This window comes from Protopterus annectens, chromosome 2.part1, assembly GCF_019279795.1.
Source record: "Protopterus annectens isolate FY-2018-M chromosome 2.part1, PAN1.0, whole genome shotgun sequence".
NCBI classification, from domain to species: domain Eukaryota; kingdom Metazoa; phylum Chordata; order Ceratodontiformes; family Protopteridae; genus Protopterus; species Protopterus annectens.
This window is the reverse complement of record NC_056729.1, coordinates 1691579080-1691591856: the sequence shown is the minus strand read 5'-3', so window position 1 is coordinate 1691591856 and position 12777 is coordinate 1691579080. Positions and strand designations below refer to the sequence as shown.

Here is a 12777-nt window from a genome sequence, read left to right as displayed (position 1 = left end):
CTCACAGGATTATGATTGTCACATTCCAGTTATTTTTTTTTTAAATATACTGCTTTATGGCGAACAGTTGCGTCCTTTGGTCCAGTTTCTGTAACAGTTTCATTTAATTTTTCTCAGATTATTTTAAATGTTTCACGTAATGTTTCATTGTAGGTCTCTGTAGAAGTTTTCTGTCAAGCTGTTTACATTGTGTTAGGTGGTTTTATGATATGTTACAGTACTTTGTTAGATTTCTTTTCTGTATGGCATTGATTTTTTTAGGTAATCTGCTTTCTTATGGCAACTTTGATGTATTTATCAAAGGGATCTAATTTCAACAAGGAAGTATGAATTGCCCCTCTTGCTTAGGGAAGGAAAATCATGTTTCCAGGTAGTAATTTGGATATGTATTTCTAAGGTTACAGTGTCTAAATGTAGTGCATATACCTGTGCACTTTGGTTATTCAGGTATTGTTGCTGCTCTTTCTATATTTAGTAATCAGAATTTCTTCTGCTGGAACTTTATTTAAAAAAGTTGGGTTTTTCTAACATAAACAAAAAAATGCAACCAGCCCGATTTCCAGTCTTTGCATCATCCTTGGCTGATGGATGTCTGAAGACAGACGTTTAGACATCAGGGTATATAAGAAGGTCGTCCTTCAGTGCCATCTTCAATGTTTTCTAGCTGTACAGTCCAGTGCAGTTCACGTGTTCATAACGATCACAGTCCATAGCTTAGTTATTTTTTTCCAGAATGTCTCCTGCCTCTGTGCAGATAAGTATCCCATTTACAAAGGTCAACAATTGCTTAAAGTATAGGAAGCAAATCCCTCAGAAAGATTTTCACTCATTTTGTCTGCTTGGGGCCTCAACACTACATCTGTAATTGTTCTGACTGTGCAAATTTCTATGTAAATACACTGAAACATAACATAGTGCTGAGGTATTAGCGGCTCATATGGAGTTCTCGCCTTCAGTTTCCCTGGTGGCATCACTACCCACTGCTACCACCGGGTCTTTGCAAATGCCTGTTTCTACTAACACCATTCTTGGTCATTCTGTTTCTTCAGGACTCTGATTTTCCTAGAAAACTCCGTCTCTAGTCCTTAAGTTGACCAATGACCCAGGTGTGAGGTGTCTTATATTCTGGATCAGAACAGTAAAGCAGGGTCTTTTAGTCCCCAGTGAATGGATGCTGAAGAGAGACTGTTCCTGGGCCTTATTCTACAATGGGGTTGGGAGGGGGGGTCCATGCATAGACCTGTTCGCTTCTAACTGGAATGGGCAACTGAAGTTGTTCTGCTCTAGAACTCAACAGTCAGGGACTTGGAAAATAAATGATCTGATGTTCTCACGTAATCCTTGACTGTGGGTTCAGTTCCGTGTTTCGGAACCATCCTGGCCGTTACTGCAGCTTGCGCCTTCCAAAAACTCTTGAGCTTAGCTCTACCCAGAATGCTCCTGTCAAGATTACCTCAGATCTTGTTTGCCACTTTAAATGCCAGATGTGTGCCTCTCCTGTCAGCTCTCTAGCTAGACATTTGTCATTACTGTAAGTGTTATTTACCTTTTTCGAATTCTTTACTGAGTCGTTTCTCTAAAGTCTTAATTCTTTACCCAGCTTTTTGTCCTTAACTTTATGGGTGTGTTCCTTCTGTTTACCCTCAGTGGTAGTTCTCCCTTCCTTTACTTACCTTTACGGTAATCTTCCATACCATTGTTGGTACTTCTTTCCCTCTATCTTATTACCACTACTGTAAATCTGTCGTACCATCGTTGGTATGTTTTTTCCTTTCTGACAAAAATAAATAAATAAATAAATAAAATTTAAAATTTTCATACCTCCCTTTCTCTTCTATGCCTGTGCTTGTGAGAGCACCTTTTTTGACATGGCTGAGAAGACTAAAGGCACTTCTGGGTTCAAGAGATACCAGAAATGTAATCGTAAACTTCTGAACTCAGATGGACATTCCTTGTGTGTCTACTCCTTGGGCCCGGTGCACCTTCAAGAAGACTGTGCCATTTGTCATGGCTTTAGTTACCTAGCCCTCATACAGAGGAAAAATAAGCTTATTTTGAAAGGCCTGATAAAAAATGAAGCTTTGATGAGGCCGTATCTGCGACATCTAAGACTGTTAGCTCCCCTTCTTCCTCTTCCTCCAGTCATGAAGGCTCTAAGAAGAGGAGCTGCTGTGTTCAAACACTCTCGTCGGAATCGCCTGTTAAAAAGGCTAAGTTTTCCCCCGGTTCCCACAGTTTCTGTGGAACCAAATGGAAAGCATCCACCATCATCAGTGCCATCGGTGCCGATCTCTGCACCAACAATTTCACCACTCACTACTCAGGTCAGACTTTCCCCCACCTCCATAGGTTGGTATAAGGCTTATCTGCCCTAGGGCCTATACAAGCCTAGCCATAACAATTCCCTGAATATTTCTTTCCACAATATTTACTTCCCTGGACCCCTGTCTAGCAGGGCGACTGACATGATCACCGGGGTGAATTTCCTGTCTCCCATCCAGTTGTCAAGGTTCCTTTTGAAGAGGGCCAAGGAGGTGCTCTGCATGACATGTATGGGCAGTCTGTATCAGAGTATGGGGAGTCTCTGGGTCAGGAGCCTACCTCTCCAGCATGTTTTGTTCATTGTGATGACAAGGTTTAGATCCCTGGAGCTTGTGGCTCTGAGGGATTGGGATTTCTTGGAGCATGTCTAACAGCTCAGGGTTTTGACATGGCCTTGTTTGTTAAGCAGAGATTGCCTCCGAGTAGACAATATGCCACAGAGTATAGCTGGAGTTTTTTTAGATGGTTAGCATAGGGCGTCTACTTTAGGCCTGTGATTCTTTTAGTGAGGTATTTCTGCAGCCTTTCCAGCTGTTGCAGATGTCTTGTGAGGTACATACCAAACGGGGTGTTGTACTCTATAATGGGTCTAACGAGGGATGAGTACATTCCACCGATCTTAGAACTGAAGGAGTTTTCTTTTAAAGATTTGCCCCGCACACGGTGTTCTCTGAAAATTGACCCGTTTGTAGTCCAAATGCCAAGCCCATTCTTGGATAATAGACCCTGATCCTCGTCTGTCTGTTTGGTCCATTCCACAAAGAGCATCACAGAGTCCGATGTTCTGAGGCTGATGGCCCAGCTCCTGGCAGCGAGGAGATTAGCCACTTTTTTGCTTTGTAGCACTTCTGACTGTGAAACTTTACATGTCTGTAACTCAGTCCTCTTTCCTCTTCTAATTCCAACTGAGCATTTGGAGTTCCCAGTCTGACAGTCCCGGTGTCAACTGTATCGCGCAGGTGAGGTCCTTGTCTCTGGCGCTGATCACTGACCTGAGCTCTTCGGTTCTGTCTAACTAGAAACCTCTCGGGGGTTGGAGCTTCGTTGTCGGTTCCAGGGAGCATGGATTGACACCATCCATACTTCTCAGGACTTTGGCACATGTGAGTTCAACTCCAGCTTCAGGATCAGGGGGTGGCTACCTCAGTGCAGGTTTGGACCACAGTTTCAAAGGAGTCTATTTCAATTCCAAGGTCCATTTCCTCACAGGGGGCCTGCTTTCCAGGCCATGGCATGGGCCTTGTCCACATTGGCCTTACAATCGATTCCTCTGTTGTTGGAACAGCATCCCTGTCCTTCCCCTCGACCAGAGTTACCACCAGCCTCTGACCTGGGATAGTGGGCACAGAACCCTCAGCATTTAACCATGGTGGTTGTGTCCTCTTCAGACACATCCCTGGCTAGTCCCATCGAGGAGGTGCCCCAGAAGATAAATTGCAAGAAGAAGCACTTTTACTCCCCTGAAGAGTCTTATACGAAAGATACTGACTTTGATGAAGGGGAAGGTTCCCTAAGTTCACCCTAGAAGATGTTTCATTCAGTGACATTTTAGAGATCCGCAAACAGAGGGGTGGCTGGACTTCCAACAACCTTCCTCAGAGGAGTCAATATACCTAGAGGCTTTCCATGCCTGACCATCTACTGCTTGGATCTCTCCACCTGCTGACGATCTAATTAAGTTGATTGCACAGTGGGCTTGGAAGATTCCTGACTCCATCGAACCAATCACTAAAAGACCAGACTGTATTTTGTCAGCTCCTGCGATCAGCGACATTGGACTAAAGGGGTGCCAGTAAATGACATGATGATTGTGGCAGTCACCAAAAAAGAATTTGCTGATGAGTCCTATTGTCCATCCTCCTAATAAGGAGTCTAGGACGATGGATAGATTCGGGAAGCACTTGCACGCTTCATTGACCTTCACGCTTAGGTCCTTGAACTTCGTGGCACATTTCACCAAGCTTCAATGAGATCTGATAAAGGAGCTGTTAGACACTCTTAACAGGAACCATAGCTGTGGGGGTTCAGACTAAAGTAGCTTCCCAGCTGGCAACCCTTAATTCTGTATGTAATTTGTCCATGAGGCTCATTGCACACACAGCTGAAGGGAAGACTAGGGCAAGGGTTCTGGCTTAGCCACGAGGAGACATGCCTGGATGTGCTTATAGGTTCATAGGTAGGTACTAGTCTATTGGCCCTAGGGCCTATATAAGCCTAGCCAAACGGTACCCTGGCTTTTGCCGCCCAAGAAAATTATTTTCCTGTGTCCCTGTCAAGCAGAGCCACAGAAGTGATCCCAGGGTGAATTTCCTATCTTCCATCCAATCATCAAGATTTTTCTTGAAGAGTGCTAATGAGGAGCTTTGTTTGATATAGATAGGTAGTTTGTTCCAGAGTATGGGAAGTCTCTGGAACAGGAATGTATCCCTCCAGCATGTTCTGTTTATCGTGGTGACAAGGTTTAGGTCCCTAGAAGCGTGTAGCTTGGAGGGATTGGGATTGATTTACGTGGATGTCCAACAGCTCTGGGTTTGACATAGCTTTGTATGTTAGGCAGAGATTGCTTCTGAGTAGGCGATGTGCGACAGAGTAAAGTTGGAGTTTTTTGAGACCGTCTGTGTAGGGCATCTGTTTGATGCCAGTAATCCTCTTTGTGAGGTATTTCTGTGGCCTTTCCAGTTGTAGATGTCTTGTGAGGTACATACCAAAAGGGGCGTTGTACTCTATAATGGGTCTAATGTGTGATGAGTAGAGGGTAACAATGACCTCTTTTTTTTTCCTGGCTGAGAAACCTTTTGTGATGAGGTGTGCCACATAGAAGGATTTCCTAACTACTGTGGCGATGTGATTATCAAAGGAGAGACTACTTTTCCACCTGTGTCCCAAGGTGTCTTATCACACTTTCGGTGTTAAGTAGACTACCGTCTATGTGGTAGTTCATGGATACAGAGTTTTTACCAAAAGGGATGACAATACACTTTTTGGCATTGAGCTTGAGGCCATGGCTTTGACACCAGGCATCTGTCTCAGTGAGGTCCTTTTGTAGGATGTCCACATCGTTAGAAGATTTGATTATGGCTCCTAGTTTGCAGTCATCTGCGAACTTTGTTAGCCAAAGACCTTCTGTGTTAGCCTGTACTTCAGAGAAGTAGATACCAAACAGGAGAGGACCTAGGACTGAACCCTGTGGTACTCCACATGTCACTGGCCTGAAGTTGGATTTAGAGTCTGCTACTTTCACAGTGTAGGTTCGGTCAGTGAGCCGGTTGGCAACCCATCTTGTGACATTGGGATTTATACCTAGTTTAATGAGTTTGTCTATAATTCCAGAGTGGAGGATGGTGTTGAAAGCCTTGGCGAGATCTAGATAGGCTGTATGTATTACCTTACCCTCATCTACAGCTTTGGTGACCGCTTTAAAGTAGTCTATCAGGTTTAGGAGACATTTTATACAAAAAGTTCAGTGTTTTCGCCACTAAAAAATCAAGCAGCTTCATCAGAGAATAACAACAAAAAAGGCGCCAACCTTTTAAATAATGTTCAAAGGGAGAGTATCAAACACGTCACTTCCACAAGTTCAAGAGCCACATATTAAAAATACTTTTAAATGATTATCTTATGTTAAAGAAGTATATCATATCACAAAACCAACCTAAACAAATAACAATATAAAAACTCTAAAATAAAAACATAAAGAACATTTGTCTCTCCTATTAATAAGGCTATACAATGAAGTTTATTACTAATAAAATTATTCAACAAGTATGTAAATATAATACAAGGTAAGAATATGCAAATGAGAACCCTAATTAATAAATATTAATTATCTCAAAAAAGCCTTAAGTTTGAGAATTGATGAAATATTACAGTTCTCATTGAGACCAGGAGAATTAAATGCATCCAATTTAATCTGCCATTAAAGTTCGCGGTTCTCTAACAGAATGGAAAAGGGGCCACCGCGAATATTTAAAGGGATATGGTCAATGGCCATGAAACGAAAACTGTGTCCCGGGTTACTGGCAATGTGTTTAGCGAACGCATTATCACATTTACCGTTTTTTATAGCATATGTGTGTTGGTAAATGCGTTCACGAAGCTTCCTATCGGTTTTACCGACATAGAAAGCCGGACAGCAATCACACATTGCAATGTACACCACTGATTTCGTTTTACAATTCATCTTGTACTTAATTTCATATTTTCTATTCCTAATACTAAAGGTACTACCTACTCGGAGCAATTTGCACCAGTTACAGAAACCACATGTAAACGTCCCCTTCTGTCTATAAAAAGAGCTAATATCAGAATTTCTTTGCAATAATTCCTTAATATTGTTCCCTCTTTTATAAACTACTGTTGGGCGGGATCCTAATTTTTCCAATAACAAAGCATTACTGGAAATAAGATGCCAGTTTTTACAAATAATTCCCCAAATTTCTGGTGAACTATTATTAAATGTGGTGATAAAACTCAGTGAGAAAGAATCTTTATTAGAGTTAGATTTAATAAGAAGGTTACTAGAAGAGTTCAAGGCCAATGTGTTTTGTACAAAGTCATCAGATACCTCAGTTTGAATAAAGTTCTCGTTGTTCAAGAGAGGTTTATAAAAACCTTGCAATCTCTTAACTTCAACCTCATTAATAACTTCTTCCAACAAAGGAAGTGGATACCCTTGATTTAAAAACAGGTCCTTCAAAAAATTACACTCTGTCTTAAAACCACAGAAGGTACTACACATCCTCACCGCCCGAACCACTTGTCCCTTCACTATGGCCCGTTTTTGTTTGAAGGGGTGAGAACTCATATAATGAAGAAGAGAGTTACAATAGGTAACCTTCCTAAATATTGAAGACTGAAACTTATGAGAAACATAATTCTTGGATAGTCTAACATCTAAATAGTCAATCTCTATATTTGAAAAATGATATGTAAATCTTAGAAAATCTGTCGACTCATTAAAATAATTGATAATCATCTGAGCCACATCACCATCTCCCTGGAAAAGGATGAAAATATCATCCAGGAACCTAGTGTAGTACCTAATATACTGCATAAGTTCTGGTTTATTAAACACATTATGCCTCTCCCAGAATGCCATAAACAGGTTCGCCACACTGGCACCACAGGGTGAGCCCATGGCAACACCCTGTTTTTGGATGTAAAAATCCTTTTCAAAAAGGAAATAGTTTGACGAAAGTACTATATCCAACAATTCCGTAACTAGGTCAGTTTCATTTTTAGGGGCATTTAATTCGCCCATCATAAGACTGATCCATTCAGTTGCCTCTTGGTGAGGTATCGAAGTATATAAAATCCACTACATCGATTGTCAAAAAATTAAATGAATTGTCAAAGTTACAAATGCTAGGAATGGTTTTAATATATTTAGAAAGAATGGTATCTATAAGCCTTGAACTAGGATGTGTCGTCATAGGGGGATCATTACTTCCCCATTAGTTGACGGAAGATCTTCGATGACACATCCTAGTTCAAGGCTTATAGATACCATTCTTTCTAAATATATTAAAACCATTCCTAGCATTTGTAAAGACTTTTGGTCCTTTTTGGATAATATTAATAACATCAATTTTGACAATTCATTTAATTTTTTGACAATCGATGTAGTGGATTTATATACTTCGATACCTCACCAAGAGGCAACTGAATGGATCAGTCTTATGATGGGCGAATTAAATGCCCCTAAAAATGAAATTGACCTAGTTACGGAATTGTTGGATATAGTACTTTCGTCGAACTATTTCCTTTTTGAAAAGGATTTTTACATCCAAAAACAGGGTGTTGCCATGGGCTCACCCTGTGGTGCCAGTGTGGCAAACCTGTTTATGGCATTCTGGGAGAGGCATAATGTGTTTAATAAACCAGAACTTATGCAGTATATTAGGTACTACACTAGGTTCCTGGATGATATTTTCATCCTTTTCCAGGGAGATGGTGATGTGGCTCAGATGATTATCAATTCTTTTAATGAGTCGACAGATTTTCTAAGATTTAAATATCGTTTTTCGAATATAGAGATTGACTATTTAGATGTTAGACTATCCAAGAATTATGTTTCTCACAAGTTTCAGTTTTCAATATTTAGGAAGGTTACCTATTGTAACTCTCTTCTTCATTATATGAGTTCTCACCCCTTCAAACAAAAATGGGCCATAGTGAAGGGACAATTGGTTCGGGCGGTGAGGATGTGTAGTACCTTCTGTGTTTTTAAGACAGAGTGTAATTTTTTGAAGGACCTGTTTTTAAATCGAGGGTATCCACTTCCTTTGTTGGAAGAAGTTATTAATGAGGTTGAAGTTAAGAGATTGCAAGGTTTTTATAAACCTCTCTTGAACAAAGATAACTTTATTCAAACTGAGGTATCTGAGGACTTTGTACAAAACACATTGGCCTTGAACTCTTCTAGTAACCTTCTTATTGAATCTAACTCTAATAAAGATTCTTTCTCACTGAGTTTTATCACCACATTTAATAATAGTTCACCAGAAATTTGGGGAATTATTTGTAAAAACTGGCATCTTATTTCTAGTAATGCTTTATTATTGGAAAAATTTGGATCCCGCCAAACAGTAGTTTATAAAAGAGGGAACAATATTAAGGAATTATTGCAAAGAAATTCTGATATTAGCTCTTTTTATAGACAGAAGGGGACGTTTACATGTGGTTTCTGTAACTGGTGCAAATTGCTCCGAGTAGGTAGTACCTTTAGTATTAGGAATAGAAAACATGAAATTAAGTACAAGATGAATTGTGAAACGAAATCAGTGGTGTACATTGCAATGTGTGATTGCTGTCCGGCTTTCTATGTCGGTAAAACCGATAGGAAGCTTCGTGAACGCATTTACCAACACACATATGCTAGAAAAAATGGTAAATGTGATAATGCGTTAGCTAAACACATTGCCAGTAACCCGGGACACAGTTTTCGTTTCATGGCCATTAACCATATCCCTTTAAGTATTCGCGGTGGCCCCTTTTCCATTCTGTTAGAGAACCGCGAACTTCAATGGCAGATTAAATTGGATGCATTTAATTCTCCTGGTCTCAATGAGAACTAATATTTCATCAATTCTCAAACTTAAGGCTTTTTTGAGATAATTAATATTTATTAATTAGGGTTCTCATTTGCATATTCTTACCTTGTATTATATTTACATACTTGTTGAATAATTTTATTAGTAATAAACTTCATTGTATAGCCTTATTAATAGGAGAGACAAATGTTCTTTATGTTTTTATTTTAGAGTTTTTATATTATTTGTTTAGGTTGGTTTTGTGATATGATATACTTTTTTAACATAAGATAATCATTTAAAAGTATTTTTAATATGTGGCTCTTGAACTTGTGGAAGTGACGTGTTTGATACTCCCCCTTTGAACATTATTTAAAAGGTTGGCGCCTTTTTTGTTGTTATTCTCTGATGAAGCTGCTTGATTTTTTACTGGTAAAACGCTGAACTTTTTGTATAAAATAAACCTGCGTTAAGTACCTGAGGACTTCTTTACTCCTTGTGGACACCAGCGTCATTTTTTGTTTTAAAGTTTGTGAGTTGTGGTTTTTACCTAGGTTTAGGAGACATGATCTGCCTTTTACAAACCCGAGCTCCGGAGTTTGGAAATTGCCAATGTCATTGTTTATAAGTTCCATGATGATATGCTCCATAGCCTTGCAGACCAGGCTCGTCAGGCTAATGGGGAGGTAGTTCCTGGGGTCCTTGGTGGCTCCCCTTTGTGGAGTGGGATAACAGTTGCTGTGCGCCATTCAGTGGGCACAAAGCCTGAGGTGAGGCTATGATTGAACATGGTACTTGGGTGGGGTGCCAGTTCATTCTGTAGTTCATGTAGAACGCAGCCTGGGATGTTGTCAGGTCCCATGGATGCTGTGTTCTTGGCTTTGGAGAGTGTGTTTTTTTACCTGTGCAGCCATGATTACAGGTACTTTGCATTCTTCCGGTATAGAGATGGGCCGTTTAGGGGATCAGGGAGGGGTAAAGTTAACACTGAACCTATCTGCCAGGATGTTGGCAATATCAGTTGGTTCTGTGTATTTAGTGCCATTGTGCTGTAACTCAGAGGAGATCTGAGTGTTGCCATTGAGATTCTTGACATAGCTATAGAATGCTTAGTGGTTGTCTTTAGAATCAGTAGCGATTTTGTTTTTGTAACTAGCTTTGGAGGATTTTATGAGGGAGCTCAGCTTTTTACTGAGACTGACCACGGAGTTCCTCCAATCATGGGATTTTACTCTTTTGCAACAGTTTCTTTCTTCTGTTGTAGAGTTTGTTTATAGCAGAGGTCCACCAGATTGGCTTCCTTTTTTTGGAGGGTAGCACCTTGGTTCTGTTAGGGATTGCACAATCCATGCACTCGTGTAAGTGCTTATAAAGTGCAATTGTATAGGATTCAGCAGTCGTATCTCTATTGTCTGTCATCTTGGGTGTCGTGAAGTTTGCCACTTCTGTCTTAAGAAGCGTGAAGTTGGCTTTGGAGAAATGTTTTACGGTGGTTTCCCTAATGGAGGGTGGGGCTGGGATGTGGATGTCTAGGGTGATTTGCTTGTGGTCGGATCTGACCAACGAGGAATTGACCTCTGGTGTGGAACACCGGTTGCCTATGTTGGTAATGACCAGGTCTAGGATATTGCTGCCCCATTGTGGGGGTGTGGATAAGTTGATCCAAGGCATTGGAATTTATGAATTCCAGAAAACGTTGAGCACAAGAGTTGGTACATGAGTAGTTTTCCCAGTTAATGGTTGGGTAGTTGAAATCGCCCATTATTAGGGTGTTAGGTTTTACCCTAATATTTTCCAGTGTATCAAGAAATGAGGAGTGGGAATCTTTGGGCATTGTGGGGGATCTGTAACAAGCTACAATTTGCATTGCGGTCTTGCCGAGAGTTAGTTGCACTTGGATAATCTCAGATGCTTTATGCTGAGCAACTAGCCTGGAGGTGTGGATATCCTTAATGAATATGGACACGTCTCCGCCTTTAGTGCTTCTGTTCAAGTTAGGTGGCCGAAAGGTGTGGTGTGAATTATAGCCTGGTAATGCAGGGGTGCTGTCTGGAGCCTTGAGCCAGGTCTCTGTCACTGCACAGATGTCGGTGTTCTCCATTTTAAGGAGTGCCTTGAGTGAGTGCATTTTGAGGTTTAGACTTCTAGCATTGAGTAGCATTACCCTCAGATTTTGCTTGCTTGTACCTGTTATGGTGGTGAATTTGTCATTTGAATCTTGCCTAAAAAAGGCACTATAGGGATGACAAGAGCCTTAGCCAGTATCCGGAATCCCAAGGGCGACAGGTGCAGGCCATCTCTGACAAAGCATCGTGGTTTGTCGATCATGTCATCCCAGGCAGACAGATACTGGATCCCCTTAGAATGACACCAGAAGCTTAGCCAATTGTTGAAGTCAATCATTTTGTCCTTGTACTGTGGTATCATTCTGGGTGATGGCAGGATGCTGCTCGGGGCTAGGGTCATACCTGCCTGGGCTACAAGATCAGAAAGCTCCTCCATGTCTCTTTTCATGTAGTCCAGGGAGGTATGTCTCAGGTCATTCACACCAACATGGACAATGACAGAGTCATATTTGTACTTGCTGTGGAGTGACCTGAGTGCATGCGTTATGTGGTCGGATCCTGGCACCTGACAGGCAGCTGACCGTGACTTTCTCATTGTTTAGCCTGGTGAGTGGAACATCAGTGTGCCTGACTATAGAGTCACCTATGACTAGAGTGTTAGGTACGTTGTTACGCCTTATGGGCTGTGGTTGAGTGGCACACTGAGTTTGTGGGCTGTGTGTCATTTGGATTGTGTTGGGGGTGAAGGTTGCTTGTGTTTCTGCTTTGGAGATTCCTGTCGCTTGGATAGATTTTTTTTTGAGAGCCTCCACAAATGTAGGTGTGTGTGTTTTGTGTTTCTTTGTGTATGTTTTCGTGGTGTAGGTTTTGTGAGGCTTTGTGATGAGTGTGGTGTGGTGCAAGTGTTTATCTTCTCCTCTTGACTGTCTAGTCCAGTCTTGGGTGAAGAGAGCTTTGATTCCAGTTTGGTTATATAAGTGCATCTCTCACAGATTGTAGTGTTGGGTGGTAGGAGGAGAGGGTTGTCTGTGTACATGAGGCAATTGCTGCATTGCCCCAAGATGCCCAGATATCAGGTAGATAGGGGAAAACACCGGGAGCTGACCCTTAGACATGGCTGGATAGGTGCTTATTTATTAAGTACTAAAAACTGTTTTCCTCTAGACAAGTGAGGAACGTTGAGTGCTGTAGTAATTTGTAGCTTATTTAGTGCTTACAATGAGTTATGAACAAGTGCTGAGCTGAAAGAAACAGATTTGAGTGCTGAATCTAGAAAACTGGCTAGTTCTAAGAAACAAACTTAAGCTAGAAAGCTTCCCTCCAACACAGAAAGGCTTAGGGGCGCAGAAGCTTACAAA

At 41.1% G+C, this 12777-nt stretch overlaps 1 protein-coding gene across 1 annotated transcript in view; it reads left to right on the top strand.

The window, feature by feature from the left end:
• CLSTN1 (calsyntenin 1) overlaps window positions 1–12777 on the top strand; it is a gene marked incomplete in the record, with an annotated part of 1072885 nt that overhangs the window by 728286 nt on the left and 331822 nt on the right.